Here is a 16,093-nt window from a genome sequence, read left to right as displayed (position 1 = left end):
AAAGACAGAGAAAGAGAAGCTAAAGCTTTTTGTTTCACAATTAACTGGAGCGAGTCAGACATCCGTGATCCATCTCCCAGGGGCCGGCGTCTGGAGCTGCCTTCCTGACCTCTCCCTCCCCTTCCTCCTTCCTCCGTCCCTCCCTCTCTCTCTCTCACTCCCCCTCCTCCAGCAGCGTGCCTTCCCTTTGACGACCCCGCTGCCCCAGAGATCACTCACTCTGAGGGGGAACCCCTCTTCTAGTAGCTGCCTCTGACCTCCATCCGTTATCCTGTCCAGAAGTGACTTATCATATCCACACTGATGTGCTTCTGAAATCAGAGAGCATTTGGTGAAAGTGCGTATATATGTTCTAAAACACGTTGTCTCTAGGTCTGAAATGGAGCTCTTCCAAAAGGCATTTGTGTCATCATTTGTGTTTGCGTTCACACAGAAAGAAAAGTGGTGTAGACCAGAGTTGATGTGCTAACTGGATAATGGATTTTACCCAATAAATTCTGCTGTAGCGAACGTTTAACTCGCCCCGACTGATCGGCTCTTTCTGCTGTCGCCTGTCATGAAACTTGGCCCGTAGGAGCTGACACGAAACCACAACCAAAACATTCCCGACTGAAGACCTCTCTCCACATTTCTCTCGTGGGCTCGTTTTGTTTTCGCCTTCCCAAACAGCATTTTAAGTGTCGACGCGGCTCAGCTGAGGGCCGCTTAATGGCAGCCACGCACTGGCCAGATAATGTAAACACTTACGCTCTTTCCAGGATGGTCAGGCGCATTAAGGCCGCCGTTATATGGCCCCGTTGCTGCAGGGCCATTAGATTCCTAGGGGCCAGTAGCCTGTGACACTGAGTGGGAATCGTTATCACCGCATGGGTTCAAAGGTTCAGAGGCTAGACAGGAAAGATGATGCCTCTGAAAGACAATTACAGACATGATAACACAATTTGGCGAAGTCACAGCACACATGCAGTCCTGGCAGGAGCGTGTGTGTGTGTGTGTGTGTGTGTGTGAAACCCCTTTTCCCATTATGTCTGTCATCATGTCTGGTAAAAACTTGGCTCTCATCCAACCCTGAGAAATTACCCTCCTATCCACATTAAAGAGCACTTAATACACCTGTCTTCTATCATTCAGAGAGACCTCGACGATGACGTCACCACATCTGAACAAAGAAAACAATCAAAATCAGTTAATAATCATATATATTTGTATCTCCTCTTCCTCTTTGATTCCATATTTAACCTTGAAGGCTCTTTACCTCCAATAAGAGTTTACATATCGCTGAATGATCCCACTGCAGCCATCTGTTGTGTGTAACATTGAGCTAACGGACTAATCACTGCAAGGTGATGTCATCTCTGTGTGCGGTCTGTGGTTTATAGGCCGGACACACACACACACACACACACACACACACACACACACACACACACACACACACACACACACGTGTATGTATATGCATGCATGTAGGCACACACGCATATATATATATATATATATATATATATATATATACACAAGAGAGGAAATTGGCTAGAGTGTGGATAATCATTGCATTAGTGCAGAGTGTGTAATCAGCATGAGCCTGAGGGAGCAAAAACACACCTCGTGTTTGTACTTTACAGGCCGAGTCCTTTTGTAACTGCTGTGTTAAGTGTTTTTGTGCGGAGGTGGAAAGGGGCGTGTGTTTGTGTCAAAGGGAATTAAAGGGCCGACTGAAGAGATAGAGCTGGACTTCAGCGGTGTGACGTCATCTAAAAGGATTATAATCGTTTTTTATGTCCAGATAATCACCTCAAAGAGTTCTAGGGATAAATTGTCTTCGGATCAGACGTAAAATCGTTGTGTTTCTCTGTGGATTTACTGCTGATATGTGATTAAGGGCTGGGTTAGAAAATGTCTGGTTCTGTGATGAAACAAAAAGTTCAGTGAACAAGCCTGTGTACGTTTTGGAAAGAAACGTCCAATAAAACTTAAAATCAGATATACCGATCCATTCATTTAGTCAAACTGTCACAAAGGAAGCCTATATTGACCAAAACAAACCATGGACCTCGCTGTGCATCTCACCCTCAGACATAAGAAGTGGACGTAGTTGTTGTGATGTCATCCATTGGTTTGTGTTGGCTGTTGTTGGCCGTCGCCATCTTGGCTTCTTTGCAACCAGTGAATGGAAGTGACCATATCATAATGTATCTAAAGTTTTACGACAAAAACACGGACGTCATGGTATAGAGCTGTCAATCACCTTGTAGCCCGCCCTACAGCATCCCCTGCTTTATGGTCTGTTTGACTCTAAATGACCATCATTTACTAAATAAACATCATGCTGCATTGAAGAAGACTTGAAACTAGAGATTGAGACATGAACTCATGTTTATTTACTGAGGGAATAAATCAAGAGAGAAGTAGAGTCATTTTTTATAGACTTCTATACAACCAGAGGAGTCGCCCCCTGGTGGACATTAGAGAGAATGTAAGCTTAAGACTTCCACATTGGCTTCACGTTTCAGAAGTGGAGGTTGACGTCTTTTTGTTTTTACTGGTGAGAGTGAAAAGAACCAGTAAAGGAACAGCCGAGTCAGATGATCCATCTTTGACTTTGAGCTACTCCTTTTGACAGAGCCATTCACTTTTAAATTCTGAGTCTGTTTTGACTGAATTCAGCATTTACGGCACAGTGTTTTGTTTCCCGACTGCAACAACAAATCTCCCTCTGACTCACGGCTCCGACTGGGTTCCTCTTCATGGCGACAGCATTTCATGGTATTGTAGTATTCAAGACCTGGCCGCAGTGCTAAAATGACGACCAGAAACAAGGTTGAAATCATTAAAACTGGTGGTTAAAACATAAATGTATAGGATTTTTTGCATCACCCGGGAGAGTCCCATCTGCCTACGTTCAGTCACATTGAGGATTCGACTTAGGACAACAATTAAAAGGACATAAACTGTCTTCATGAGACTCGTCCTGGCTGTGGAACAGCACTGTTTCTGGCTCCCAGTGGCCGTCAGCGGGCCGAGCTCGCGCCCAAATCCGAAGCGGAAGCTGCACGGGCTCCAGAAACCCACTTTTTTTAGTTTTTCCCTCCTCTCTTTGAAGAGCGCCTGGCAAAGGCCTTCAAAGCCCCTCTGTCTCAGCGCTGGCTCCGACAAATTATGTGTGGTGAATGTAATGCAGCTGCCCAGCTGAGCCGGAGCAGACAATGCTTATTATTAAGAACGAGGATTGCTTTTCTTTTTGTTTAATTTAGTTTTTTATACGTTCCAATGCATTTTGCATGACAAAGTGCAGCATCGTTATGAACTGCCACGTGTTTTAATTTAGCAGGACTGAACAATATTGTCCCACATGGATGATACTGAATCCCCTGTGCTGCCGCTGAGCGGTTTGTGTGGTGCTGATACAGTTTGCTAGTCCTGTAAAAATGTTCCAGTGACACACACACACACACACACACACACACTGGCTGCCGAGCACAAAGATAAAGTCATTGTTGGTCAAGCCTGTTTCGTTTTGTATGAACATAGACAGCTCCAGTCTTAAGATAAGACTTTTATATATATAATATGTTTCTGTGAACTCTAGAAACAGATGGCGACACGTCGTTTGTAATTAATTAAAATCCTCCCCTTTTTGAGTTTTTCTTTAGATAAACATGTATTTGACCTTTTGAGATCAGCCAGCAGAGGTGCACAAACAATCTGAGTTTGTGCCTGATATCCGTCTGAATTAGCTTCTGTAAATATTTACTCTCGTCTCCTGCGGAGATTGCTCCTCAAAAAAACCCTTTGCAGCGTTACAGCGATTAGCGTTAGAGAGCTGGAGAGCGGCTGCTGTCTGACACCTGTGTGCTGCGTGCTCGCCCGAGGGAGGTCGGGTCCTTCGCTGGTTGTTTTAATGAGAACGCTCTCTGTTCAGCCTCACATGCCTCTCATTAGTGCAAGTCGAGCTTTGATTTAGATTAAACGGCGCCCGCCAGCAAACAGACAGTGAACAGCTAGCCGTGGAGCTGAAGTGAAGCTGCAACGGCATTGATCAACATGACATGACGGACGTTTTAATTTCCTACAGCGCAGGATGACGTCATTAAATGTCCTGTTTTGTCCGACCAACAGTACAAAACAAAAGAAAAATGATATTCCAGAACATTTTAGAACTATTAAATGTTTGTTATAGTTGATTCATTTTCTCATGATTGAATAATTGAATAATCCACTCATCGCAGAGTTAGGCCAAACCATCAGAGGAACTTTTAAATGAAACAATCCTTAATTTAATAATCAATTTAAATCAGAGAGAATAGTCTCTATTTCTTCAAAGTTATTCTTATTGGTGCCACCAGATTTCAGACAAAATCAAGCAGGTTCACCAGACACTTGGATAGCCGTTTTCCCCCCTGCTTTCAGTCTTCATGCTAAGCTAAGCTAAGCTAATCGCTTCGGTATCGATTTACTCACCTAACTCTCAACAAGAAATCGAATAAGTGTATTTACCAAATGTTCCTTTACATGTTGACAACCCACATACTTCCTTTCTATCCAGCTCCCTTATTCCCAGAGCCCTTAAATGCTGCAAGAAGGAGCCTTTTGTGGTGGACCTTTCTGCAGTGAACATGACCCCCCCCTCCCCCAGTCCCCACATAATGGTCTGCCTCCAGCTGTGGAAGGGTTCAACAGCTCAGCTCCTAAAACACAGAGCTCTAACTAAGAGGTATCCCCCAGTTAATGTCGGGGCATTTCTGGCATGACTTTAAAGGGCCGGAACAGCAGCTGGATTGCCACACTTTGGGAGAACCCATTTCAATTTATTTATCCACTTCTGTAAATTGGAAAGTGCCCGGCAATAATTTCCCCGGCTGAGGATCTCCTGAGGACAAAAACACACTCGACAATTATTGCATTATTCTTCATTCACGGGTGGCAGCTATGTGGTTGCTGCCATTTTCTCTGTCACTACACATTTCATGGAACTTATCTGTAAAATGATTTGCAAACTTATCTGCTTTCATCTCCTTTTCTTCACCGGATGACGGCGTGAGAAAAAGAAGGAGAGAGAGGTGTTTAAACAGTTATTGGGTTCTTTATCTTCCCCGCTGGAGGAATTGAAAAAGTACAAAAGTATACAATTCAACGATTAGGAGGCCTGCTGTGTGGTTGGTATGCTGTTTATTAGTGTGGGGATCCCGGGGAGGCTTCTGTGGGAATATCTGTGTATTATTTCAAGCTCATTCCAGAGTTTTTGTGGCAAAATCACTGCTTGTTTTTCCATTGTTCACAACCCAGACTCCAATGTTGATTATACCTTACGTGATTATGTTATATTCCCTTATCAGAGTATCGCTTTGCATAAAAAGAAAGTGGCTGTTTTTTCTGACATACCTCGAGGGCTTTTTTCGGGGCTCGACACCTGCTGCTGCAGAGCAGGTCGGGTGTGGAGGTTTGATAGCATATACATATATATATATATATACATATATATATATGTATATATATATATATACAAATCTCTCAGTTGAAAAACATGCACTGGCTTTCACTAAATGCTTTGTCATGGCTCATTTTTTCTTTTGCTGCGAGCAAAAACAATGTTTGCTCACTAAAAACAACGCAGTGGGAAAAAATATTGATTATAATATCATTCAGCGAATGCCATTTAAATCAAAAAGTGTTCTCTGCATGCACGATGCACTTTACACACACACACTTACAGGTCGTAGACTCTGACGGGTCATAAATGATTGTGCAACACCGGCAGCAGGCCGAGGTGGAGCACTCGTCCTCCTCAAGCGATCACAAACGCCCCCAACTCTCACTGAAGCATGATGGACGCTAGACAAATATTGAAGCAAGGCACTTGTCGTTAGGCCCTTTGTCCTCCTCCTGCGAGAATGTCTCACATTAAAGGATGTCCAAGTGAGTTTTGTATCCGTCAGCGTTTTTTTATTTATGCGTCCGCAGCAACGATAGCTGTGACCAGAGCAATTATGTTTGCATCCTCCATCTTTGAGGTCCATTCTTGAAAGAATTTCTTCAAATTTGGCACAAACGTCCACCTGGACTCAATAGAATTTGAAGGTCAAAGGTCACTTGTGACATCACAAAACCCATTTTTGGCCACAGCTCAAAAATTGATATGCCAATGAAGACAATAAATAAGATTAAATGGCGACACGGTGACATTTTGGAAAGACATGGCGATCCCTGTGGTGTCGAACGAGATAAAAGACTTTCTATCTTATCTATCGTGAAGGAAAGCTGGTGTGTGTGTGTGTGTGTGTGTGTGTGTGTGTGTGTGTGTGTGTGTGTGTGTGTGTGTGTGTGTGTGCTGTGGAAAAAGCCCCGAGGCCACTGATTACATGCATTGTCACAGAAACAATGTGCTTCTCTGTCACATGACATGCATCTATTTGCACAAGCCTCGACCTTTAGCTTCCTTTGGAGATAGTAAACCTTCTGTAGCCATTTTGTGTCCTTGTGTTGGTGGAAAGCTCTGCAATCCTGTTAATGTTGTGACTATTGACTTCAGACTATTGACCAGAGCTGAGTGCTGCTCTCTCTCTCTGGACGATACCCATTAAACAAAAAAAAAAGCCTCAACAGTGCCGAGAAGGAGGGGAAGAGCGTTGGCCATTAGTTAATTATCCACAGCGTGACGTGTGTGGAGAGCAGAGAAACCTGAATCTGGAAGTGGAGGTTCATCGCAACTTTTTACCTGTGAGGATAAAAAAAATAACTATAAAGTTGTGGAGCCACATAAAAACCAAAATGAGCTGAACAATGCTGAAGCGCTCTGAGGAAACAGCAGAGTCAGATGAATAATCTTTGTGGGTTCTCGACTTGGAGCGACTCCTTTCACATTATAAAGAGCCATTTGTTCCATTGCTCATATAAAAATATTGATTTGTGCTGCTTTAAGCTCACATATCATCTTTAGAGTTCGTACATAACGCATTGAGTTGAAGTTAAGGTTAGTTATTCACCCATTTTTTAATATCTGTGTTGATTCCAGATTCAAAACTGTGGGAAAATGTCATTTTTAATCACCTTTCACACAGGATTTATGTCTAAAATCCCTCTTAGCGACGTGGCTGGATTATATAATACACACAATGTGTTTTGTTGTGCTGAATTATGCAACTTTCCCCCCACAGGAACCCGCATCACGTCAAATTAGCGATGCAGACATCAGCGTCTCTTTTAGCTCTTTTCTTTTTTTATGATGAACATGTGAAACAGTTTTAAAGTCCTCTCCAGGTGCAGCGGCTCGTCTGTCTCAGGTCAGAATGGAAAAATACCAACGAGCAAGTAGAGAAAAAGACGCTCATTAAATGCTGCGGAGCCAACTATGACTGAACTGCTGCTCTCCGGAGATGGTATGGTTTTGTGATTTGGACTCATGGTCGCATTGCTCCTGTCTCTCCAGGTCGAGAGGAGTTGAGAGAGGACGCTGACATCATTCAGATTCAAGGGAGGAATCCGTCCACACAAGAGGTTGGTGGTGTTTTTGTTTGCTCTATATTTGCATCTGAGCTGACTCAGGAGACGTGAGGCCCTTTGGAGTTGCGTAGACCAACAAAACAAACCGGCTTCCTGCTTTTCTTCTTCTGGTATTATTGGGGTTCCTGGCACCTGCCCGTCACTGGTGGAAATACCAGCTGCTCCCATGGCCCCTATTGTTCCACACAGGTGTTATCTAACATCGGGGCTTTAGAGTCAGCTTCTCACTGTGAGCTCTTGGCACAAAGTCATCTGGCAAAGTTAGAGCAGTTTTGAAAAAACGTTTTTTTTCTTCTTCCAATGCATAGTTGCGAAAGGAGTTGTTTGCTTTTGCTGCCACTGTCAATCATATCTGATCGATCCACATCGACACAGTCCAGATGACAAGCTGAGTTTTATGTGAGATGAAGTTGTTTGGATGAGCGGTTCTTGAGAAAGCTGCAGGCAAAACGTCCGATCGGGCATTTTGGCCTTTCTCAGATTCATTTCTTTGGATACATTTAACGGTAAAGTTATCCAGTAGTATACAAAAATAAATGATAAGTTCAGAGCAGAGTCTCTTGCAATATAGTTGCCAGTTTAATAGGAACACCTAGCTAGAACCCTGCAATAAATCCTCCAATCCAAAAGGTTGTAATCAAATAAACAGTTTTGGAACTTTGCAGATTGTTAAATTACACTGAGAGGTGTTCCTAATAAACTGGTGTCCGATTGTTTCCACTTTACCAGCCTGTGACTCATCTCGCGGCCTCTGTTTTAAATCATCCGTGCTGCTTGATTGCCGCTTCAGCCTTTAGTTGACTGAAGGTGAAGTTCACGCTGTATTTTCTCTGTCGGACACGCGCTGACTCGGGAAATCTGTCCGGTGTATTTATCTGGAAGAAGGAGGAAGCTGTGGGCGTTGCGGGGGTGGCCATGTTTTTCCAATATGGAGGAAAACAACGGAGTGAGAGATAATGAGCCGGGACCACCTGTGAAGGTCATTTCAAAGTGGAAAGCGCCCCCCTGCTATGATAATAAACAGAAGAATCGTTTGTCACTTTATAAATAGGGAGACACTTCCTGTTATCTCACACTTGTTTTCGACTGGAACTCCTTTTGTCTTCATGCTCTATACTGGGACACATCAATGGGGGCAGGGGGGCACTTCAGCCTCAAACACTCTTATTTCTAATCAGGAGGTTTGTTGAACAGCTGTTATCCTCAGATTACATATTCTGGAAATATGAGACGTGACAGTTTTTATAAATCGGCTCCAAATCAGACAGATTTCTCCTTTTGTGCCGGCAGAATATCGCAACGTTTTGCTCTTTTTGTGAGCTTTTTTGTGTGTTATTTTTCATACAAGAAAAGCGTGACTCGTCGACAATCCTGTCTTTGTCTGGAAGTGAAAGCGCATCTCACTTTACTCCCCCGAAACCGGTCCGACAATAGCAGCACGCTCCTCCGTTTCTCAGCTTCCCACCTTCCCACCTCTCCGCTTCGGCCTCTCGGCGTCTCCTTTTCACTCGCCGCCTCCCCTCGTTTGTCTCCGTCCCTCGTCTCCTCGCCTCCTACGTGCCGCTGAGCGTAGATTTGCCAAGAGCCCGTCGAGCAGCGGGGGGAAGACATCACTTGATACTTTTATTATGCGTAACTCGAGAGAGTCCGGTGCCAACGTTCCTCGCCGGTGCTTACTTTTGATTTTGAGGAGGGTATCGGGTTGAGCTCGGAGTGCCCACAACAGCAATGCCCCCCTCTGTCCCCCCGGGGGACGTTTGGATAAAGCAGCCAGCGAGGTCTCAGTTTGCAGGGGAGATTGTGTCAGAGCCACAGGGAAGTTGGGATTAAGCTGCACTCATCCCGAGCACAAAACACAGGGAGAACAATGCCTTCAGCCCTCCAGAGAAGAGGGCCAAATACCGTCCACCCGGCTCAGCAGAGGGACTGATTTCCTGAGTCTGGCCTGGGAAACAAAAGTACTGGGATTTGAAGTGGAAGGACTCCCCCCCCCTGCCAGTGTTTATGGTCCCCGGGGCTGTGTGCGGGGCTAAGGTGGGGCTGGAAATGGTTAAGCATAATGGAGACAGTGTTAGACCTGCAGCTCTCTAACAGTGGGAAACAGAGGAGACGCGTCGGGTCCCCTGAGTCCATCAGCAGGCAGAGGGAGTAGGTGTGAAGAATGTAGCCCCATATTTAAAAAAATCTTTTTTTTAGCTCCTTTTAACAATAAGGAAGTTAACCTGCAGCAAAAATGTCTAATATCTGGGATCTGATACTCAGACTTGTTCAATATTTATGTAAATCAAGTGATACTTGATAATAAAAATGAGACTTGTAGTTTGTGGGCTGCCAAAATATGTCTTTTTACTCTGTAGTCTTTGAGCTAAATGCTAACATGCTAAGCAAAAACACAAAGTACGACCGAGTTTGATGAGAGTGTCGTTAGATTTTCAGGTATTTTGGTCAAAAACTACATTAATAAACATGTAAGGGAGACATTAAATATTCATCGCCGCAGTCGATCCGACCGAGGTATTTCCATCCGCTGCTAGCACGGCTAACTCTGTGATGAACCGGATTCTTTACTGGAGGCTCTTTCTTGTGGGGGGGGTCACGCACTTTCTGTTTGGGTTTTGCACACAAACAAACAGCAGTGCCGGCGGCCCTGTTGTTATCGCTCCTTCAGGGCACCGTGCCATTGTGATGGATGTTATCTCTGCTTTTGTTGCTGTTCCTCTGCCTCTTTTAATCCTCAGCTCAAACGAGCACGAGCTGCTATTGAACCGCTCCGAGGTGCCACGCGGGCCGAGTCAGAAAAAACAAACAAAAAAACTCAAAATAAGCAGTTCACAAGATGATGGCCACCCACTTTGAGACCGCTGCGATATGTCAGCCGGTCTTTGTTGGTGTGAGTGTTTTGTGTGTCCACATGTGTGTTTTTATTATGTTCCATGTATGTATTTGGACAAGGAAGAAAAAAAAAGGGCTTTTGGGATCGGTGAGATTGTTTTCTTTCCCCCCAGCCGGAGGTGTTGCGTATCTGTTTGCTCCAGAGCTCTCGCAGGTGTATTCCCCGCTGACCACAAGCTGCGGGATCTGTTCCCCGCTCACCTTATTCCTTCTCCTCCTCTCTTTCCCACGCTCCCGTCTTGCCCCTCCTCCCCCTTACAGTGTTGGGATTTCCTCACCTTCAGCATTCATGCTCCAGCGGAAAGAAAGTTAATAAATTAGAGATATCTCTCCCCGCACTCCGGTGTGTTCGACTGCAACCGCCGCTGACAAGAGCGTAATGGATAAAAACGATGTGGCGTGACCTCGCCGGGGGAAATGCATCTGTCTCGTGACTGTCGTATTACATGAGCGGATCGGTGTCAAGCGCATGAGATCTTGAGGTCGTGAGTGACGATGTACGCTGAAGCAGAAAAACATTCCGGGGTAGTTTTACAAGGAAATGTGTCTCTTTCAGCGAGTTACTTTTCATGTTAAAGTCATGGGAGGAGACGGCACATTGACCTAATTGTGTGTGTAGCACTGGGCACTAAGATCTGGTTGTGCATGTTTTGTGTTTCTGACTTTGGCCGATTATTTAGGCAAAAGTCTTGTGTTTAGACCATTTTTGACGTCAGATACCTTTGTCTTCTGGTTTTTCATCAACAGGAAAACATGTTATTATTTCTGAAAGTAAAGTATGGAAACAAGTTCTATGTTGGTAGCGAACTCCCAGCCCTGCCCAGGCTGTGAGCTCCATGTTTAACATCTGCAGATGGGCCTTATGATGGGCCTTGAAGTGGCCAGATGGTCGCCGCTGCTCCCTCTGCGGGCTGAGCTCAGGCTTCTCTGATTGCACGGAGAAAGCGAACGTACGGCAGCGGAGACTCCCCGAACATCCATTTGTCTCTCAGGATCTGCTTTCGGGCTGCGGATTTGAATGGGTATGCTGTTTACATCCATATGCTACCATCAGGCATGCTCTCCTCGTCCAGACATTTTTTTTTGGAGCACTCTAGAGAGCGATTGATTATCCTTTTCCTCAACAATCCATCAGCCCGTCCGTCCGTTTCCATCTCTCTTCCACATTGAACCCTGCGTAGCCTCGTCGGGGCGGCTGCACGCTGACGTAACGCTCAGGATTGGAAACATGTGGAGATAAAAAAAATAAAAAATCATTCAGATATCTGCGAGGCACATCTGGGAGTCATGCGTCGACACACGAGCCAAAATCAAGCATTCGGTTTCAGGAGTGTGAAATCACTTCCTGGCCGACTCTGAATATCCAGGTCACGGGTTTATAGACGCGGAACACTTTGCTGTTTCCGTCGTTGTCATGTTCAGGCCTTTGTTTTACGTTGTGAAGAAAAGTAGTAGATACCTTTTCCCCAACTGTACGTCCTCTCTCCAGTTTACAATCTCAAATCTGTCAATTGTGATTATGTTTATGATCTTTGGTGAAGGTTGTGGTATAGATAATATCATTTAGCAACACAGAGACAACATGGAAAATGTCTAAGCAATTGGGAACTTCATCTGATTTGAATTCCTATTGTGTTAATTTGATGGATTGACGGAAATGGTGTGTGAAATACTTGATTGACCCTAAAGCATACTCCGCTTTATGGTCTATTTGACTTTAAATAGACCATAATTTACTAAATGAACATCATGCTGTATTAAAGAAGACCTGAAACTAGAGATTGAGACCATAAACTCATGTTTACAATATTTACTGAGGGAATAAATAAGAGAGAAGTAGAGTAATTTTCTCATAGACTTCTATACAACCAGATGAGTCGCCCCCTGATGGACATTAGAGATAATGCAGGTTGAAGACACTTGGCTTCACTTTTCAGACCAGGTCGGTTGAGAGAAAGAGAGGCGAGTCTGTTGGATTCTGCTGCAGGACGGTTGTTGGGTGATGTGTTCGAGGCCGTGATGTTAACGGTGTTCGCCATGATGACGTTTGTGCAAAGTGTTGAATGTCTCGTTGAATGTCTTGGCTTGCATCGGCTAAATCTTGTCGGCTTTATTGCGTATAGAGTCTGTATAAGGCTTCACTATAAAACTGGAGCAGTAGGTGGGGAAATTAAATATTGTTTCGAACCAAAGTAAGAACACAACAAGATGTTAAATGTTACTTCATAAAGACATCTTCTCCTCCCCCCGACTTGCTATCTGACTGTTATCCGTTCTCACTCTGCTTTGCTTCACACTCATCCCCTCTCTTCAGATCTACAAGATACTATTGATCACAGTCTGTCAAGGACAGATGGATTACCAGCCAGGCAATGATGATTTAACCTGGAATGTGTTCATGTGTGCGTATGTGCCGAGGATCGGTCTCCTCTGATCCTCCCGCTCTTTTGAAGTGAGGGTCTGCTCTGCGTCGCGGCTCCCTTTCGAAGGGCGGCACGAGGGAAATCTCCCAGAGCATCTTTCGTGCAGCACCGTCGGCTTCCCATTAAGCCTGTAAGGCGATATGTGGTCAGCCCTTGTCTGATCTGTATCTGTATTTCCATATCAACAAGACGTGGGAACGAGGTCCGCTCACAGGAACGAGGGCCGCTAACAGTCAAGCTGGAGATTATAAAGTGCAGTTGAGATATATTAGATAAAACGTGTAACGAATGGATTAAATAGTTTGTTAGACTGTAAAATAAACTGCTAACTAGCTTCGTATTTACAGTAACGGAGCATTACACCCAAGGCCGAGGAGCTGTTAAATAGGGCCTATTGGGCCTGGATGCTACTAGCAAGAGTTCCGGCTAACGTTAGCAGCTCTGTCATGCTGTTTATAGGATAAAGAAGGCGTTTCCGCTCCAGCAACGTGTGTATGAATGGGTGTGAATGGGTGAAAGACATGAAGCGTTAAAGCACTTTGAGTGGTCAGAAGACTAGAGAATATACAAATATAAGTCCAAATAAAATAAATCTCTTTATAAAACATTTCAGCTGGCAAAATCTGGAGTTGCCAGCTGGAAATGGAAAGTCTGCTTTTGTTTACCGCCTGTCTGAAATCAAGGAGCCATTGTTTAAGAAATGACTGTGAGTTTCGGGTTGTAAACTTTAAGGAGAGCTCGAGAGGCATAACAACCGTATCTGAAGGCAGCGCTGCTTTGGAAACGGACGGTTGTTGTTTTCCTGCAGAAAAGGCTTAAAAAAGGTCCATGAACCTCGTTCCATCCAGCTCACAACCACAGGGTGAGAATGACTTTATTGGAAACGGGTCAAACGGTTTAGGATACATGCATCTGGGTTAAAAAAGGAACTATTTTTGGCTTTTGACTCTCATTCAAACTGATAAGAAAAGGCCTCTTCCTCGGGCTTTCCACGCTTCACATGCTCCGGCCTATCGGCTCCTCTTCCTGTTTGAGTCGGCCCCTTTTTCCGTCCTCATATGGAACTCATTTGTTCTCCCCCCGTGTGAGCGAATACAACAGTCGGACGAACGGCGCTGGATGAATGCATCCCGGGACACTTTGCTCAGACAGTGGACCATCTGCTCCGCCAGTCAGTTAGCTGGTCATCCAGGCAGCAATTTAGTCTGTCACGTATTTATTATTGATTGAAGAAGAATGGATGGATTTTTGCAGAAACTAGGAGTGCATTCGCTCCTTTAGAAGTACACATGTATTTCTGCGTTTTCTTTAAACACTTTAATATCATGTTAAAATCACAATGTACTCCCAAGTCCTATATTATGTTCAACATGATGCAGTGTACTATCTCTTGAGTACTTTATATCAGTGGTGGAGCACATACTCATGTTTTACTGAAGTAAAGTATGTAAAAGTAAAAGTATTAGCATCAAAATATACTTAACAAACGTAAAAGTTCTCACCGTGCAGAACTTCAGAATAGTATATATTATATCATAGGATTATAATAGTGATGAATTAATATGTTTATCACTTTCATGGTGCAGCTGGTGAAGCTGGAGCTCATTTTAAATATTAAATACTGGCCAGTAGCCATCTATAATACATCATAATTAATTCATATTTTGCATTATTTATCTGCAAAGTAACTAAAGGTATCAAATACATGTAGTGGGTTCAAAGTACAACTAGTTGTGAAGTAGAATACAGTGGAAATACACAATTAAGTACCTCTACCTTTAAGTACAGTACTTGAGTAAATGTACTTAGTTACTTTGCATTGCTGCTTTAAAGTAATACATAAAGATCACACTAGTTGTTGACTTGTAATACGTATTAAAATAACAAAAGTAATAGAGAACTTTTACTGTTCTGTGAGATCAATTTAAGTACACAAAATTACACACAACGGGAGAGTAGTTCTGTAGCATAAAGTACACTTAATGTACTTTGGGGTACACTAAATGTGGGCCAATTAAGTCTGAGTAAATATGGAACTAGTCCATTTTTACGATTATACTAACAGTATGCTTATTTATAGAAGTACACTTACGGGTGTGTTGTTTAGGTTGATGTGTTTTTTGTAAATGAAGTGAAAATGTAACTCTCTTTTAGCTCGATAATAAGACGTTGGCCTTGGCTGATGGAAAGTGTGCAGAGAAAGCAATGAAACCCCGAGCGAGAAGGTGAGAGAAACCGAGAAAGAGGAGAGACCCTCTGCAGCTCCAGCTCTTGTTATTATAACCCAGATTCAGTGCTGAAATATGGCCACCATGTGGACTCTCAAGAAGCGGGGCTCCGGTGTTCGGGGGGCGGGGGGGCAGCCAATCAGAGGAGACGTGGCCGTCCGGGAGGGGGAGGGACGTGGGGAGGGTCCGGGAGTCAGGAGTCCGAGAAAGAGAGAGAGGGACGCATTAAAAGTGTGTGAGCAGAGGAGGAGAGTCAGGGCAGAGGCGCCACATCTCCAGGAGAGCTGGACGAGCCAAAGACAAATGGAGACAGGTGGGACTGTTGTCTTATTTTAAATAGCCCGCGCTCATTTACCCCTTTTTAAACCACTGAGGGGTGAGTCACTCATTCATACTAACTGTCTGCTGATGCGATGTAACGGGATGTAAATATTCTGTTTTATTGGGTCTGAATCAGAAGCTCCAGGATGCTGAGCAGATGTGCAGAAGTGTTCGGAGAGGCTGCTATTACTGCTATTAGAGTAATGATTCTGTCCTTTAACGCATGCAAAACAGCCACGAAATAGTAGAAAATCAGATGGATGCCTGAAGGAAGAAATAACGCCGGCGCTTCTGCTGCTTTTTGACATCCTACCATGTGGTTTGTCTTTTTTAAGCAGAGCCGTTATGAGACAAAAAAACAAAAGTGTGACTGGACGAGCGTTTGAGGTCCTCCGTGACCAATCGTCCCCTGCATTCCCTTTCAGTAGCTGCAGGGGCTTCTCATTCAAAAGGATCCTCACGGATTATAAGCGCTCCCTTTGTTTTAAAATTGCTTCGGTGTTGTGTCACTCAAGGCGAGAGGCTGGACAATGCAAGGGAAATAGAAAAAGAAAGAAAGAAGAAGAAGCTGTTTGTGATGCTTTAATCGTAACAGGTTGTCGAAGCTTATCATAAACTCTCCTTAAGCTCCTCATCCAGAACGAGCGCTCTTCGCGGTCGAGGCTTGTCCATCGACATGTAGATTGTTTCCGGTCGGTGGCAGCGTGGAAAGGCGTTTCCTGCTGTGTC

At 44.2% G+C, this 16,093-nt stretch overlaps 1 protein-coding gene across 1 annotated transcript in view; it reads left to right on the top strand.

Moving 5' to 3' along the window:
- lhfpl2a (LHFPL tetraspan subfamily member 2a) overlaps positions 1-16,093 on the top strand; it is a 34,811-nt gene that overhangs the window by 6,427 nt on the left and 12,291 nt on the right. The window contains exon 3 of the mRNA XM_079234734.1: positions 7,427-7,494. The gene's annotated coding sequence lies outside the window, so the exon portion shown is untranslated. The remainder of the gene's footprint in view (positions 1-7,426; positions 7,495-16,093) is intronic.

Source organism: Taurulus bubalis (genome assembly GCF_910589615.1).
Source record: "Taurulus bubalis genome assembly, chromosome: 19".
Lineage (NCBI taxonomy): Eukaryota > Metazoa > Chordata > Actinopteri > Perciformes > Cottidae > Taurulus > Taurulus bubalis.
Note: the sequence above shows the minus strand (reverse complement) of the source record. Positions and strands in the feature narration are given on the sequence as shown.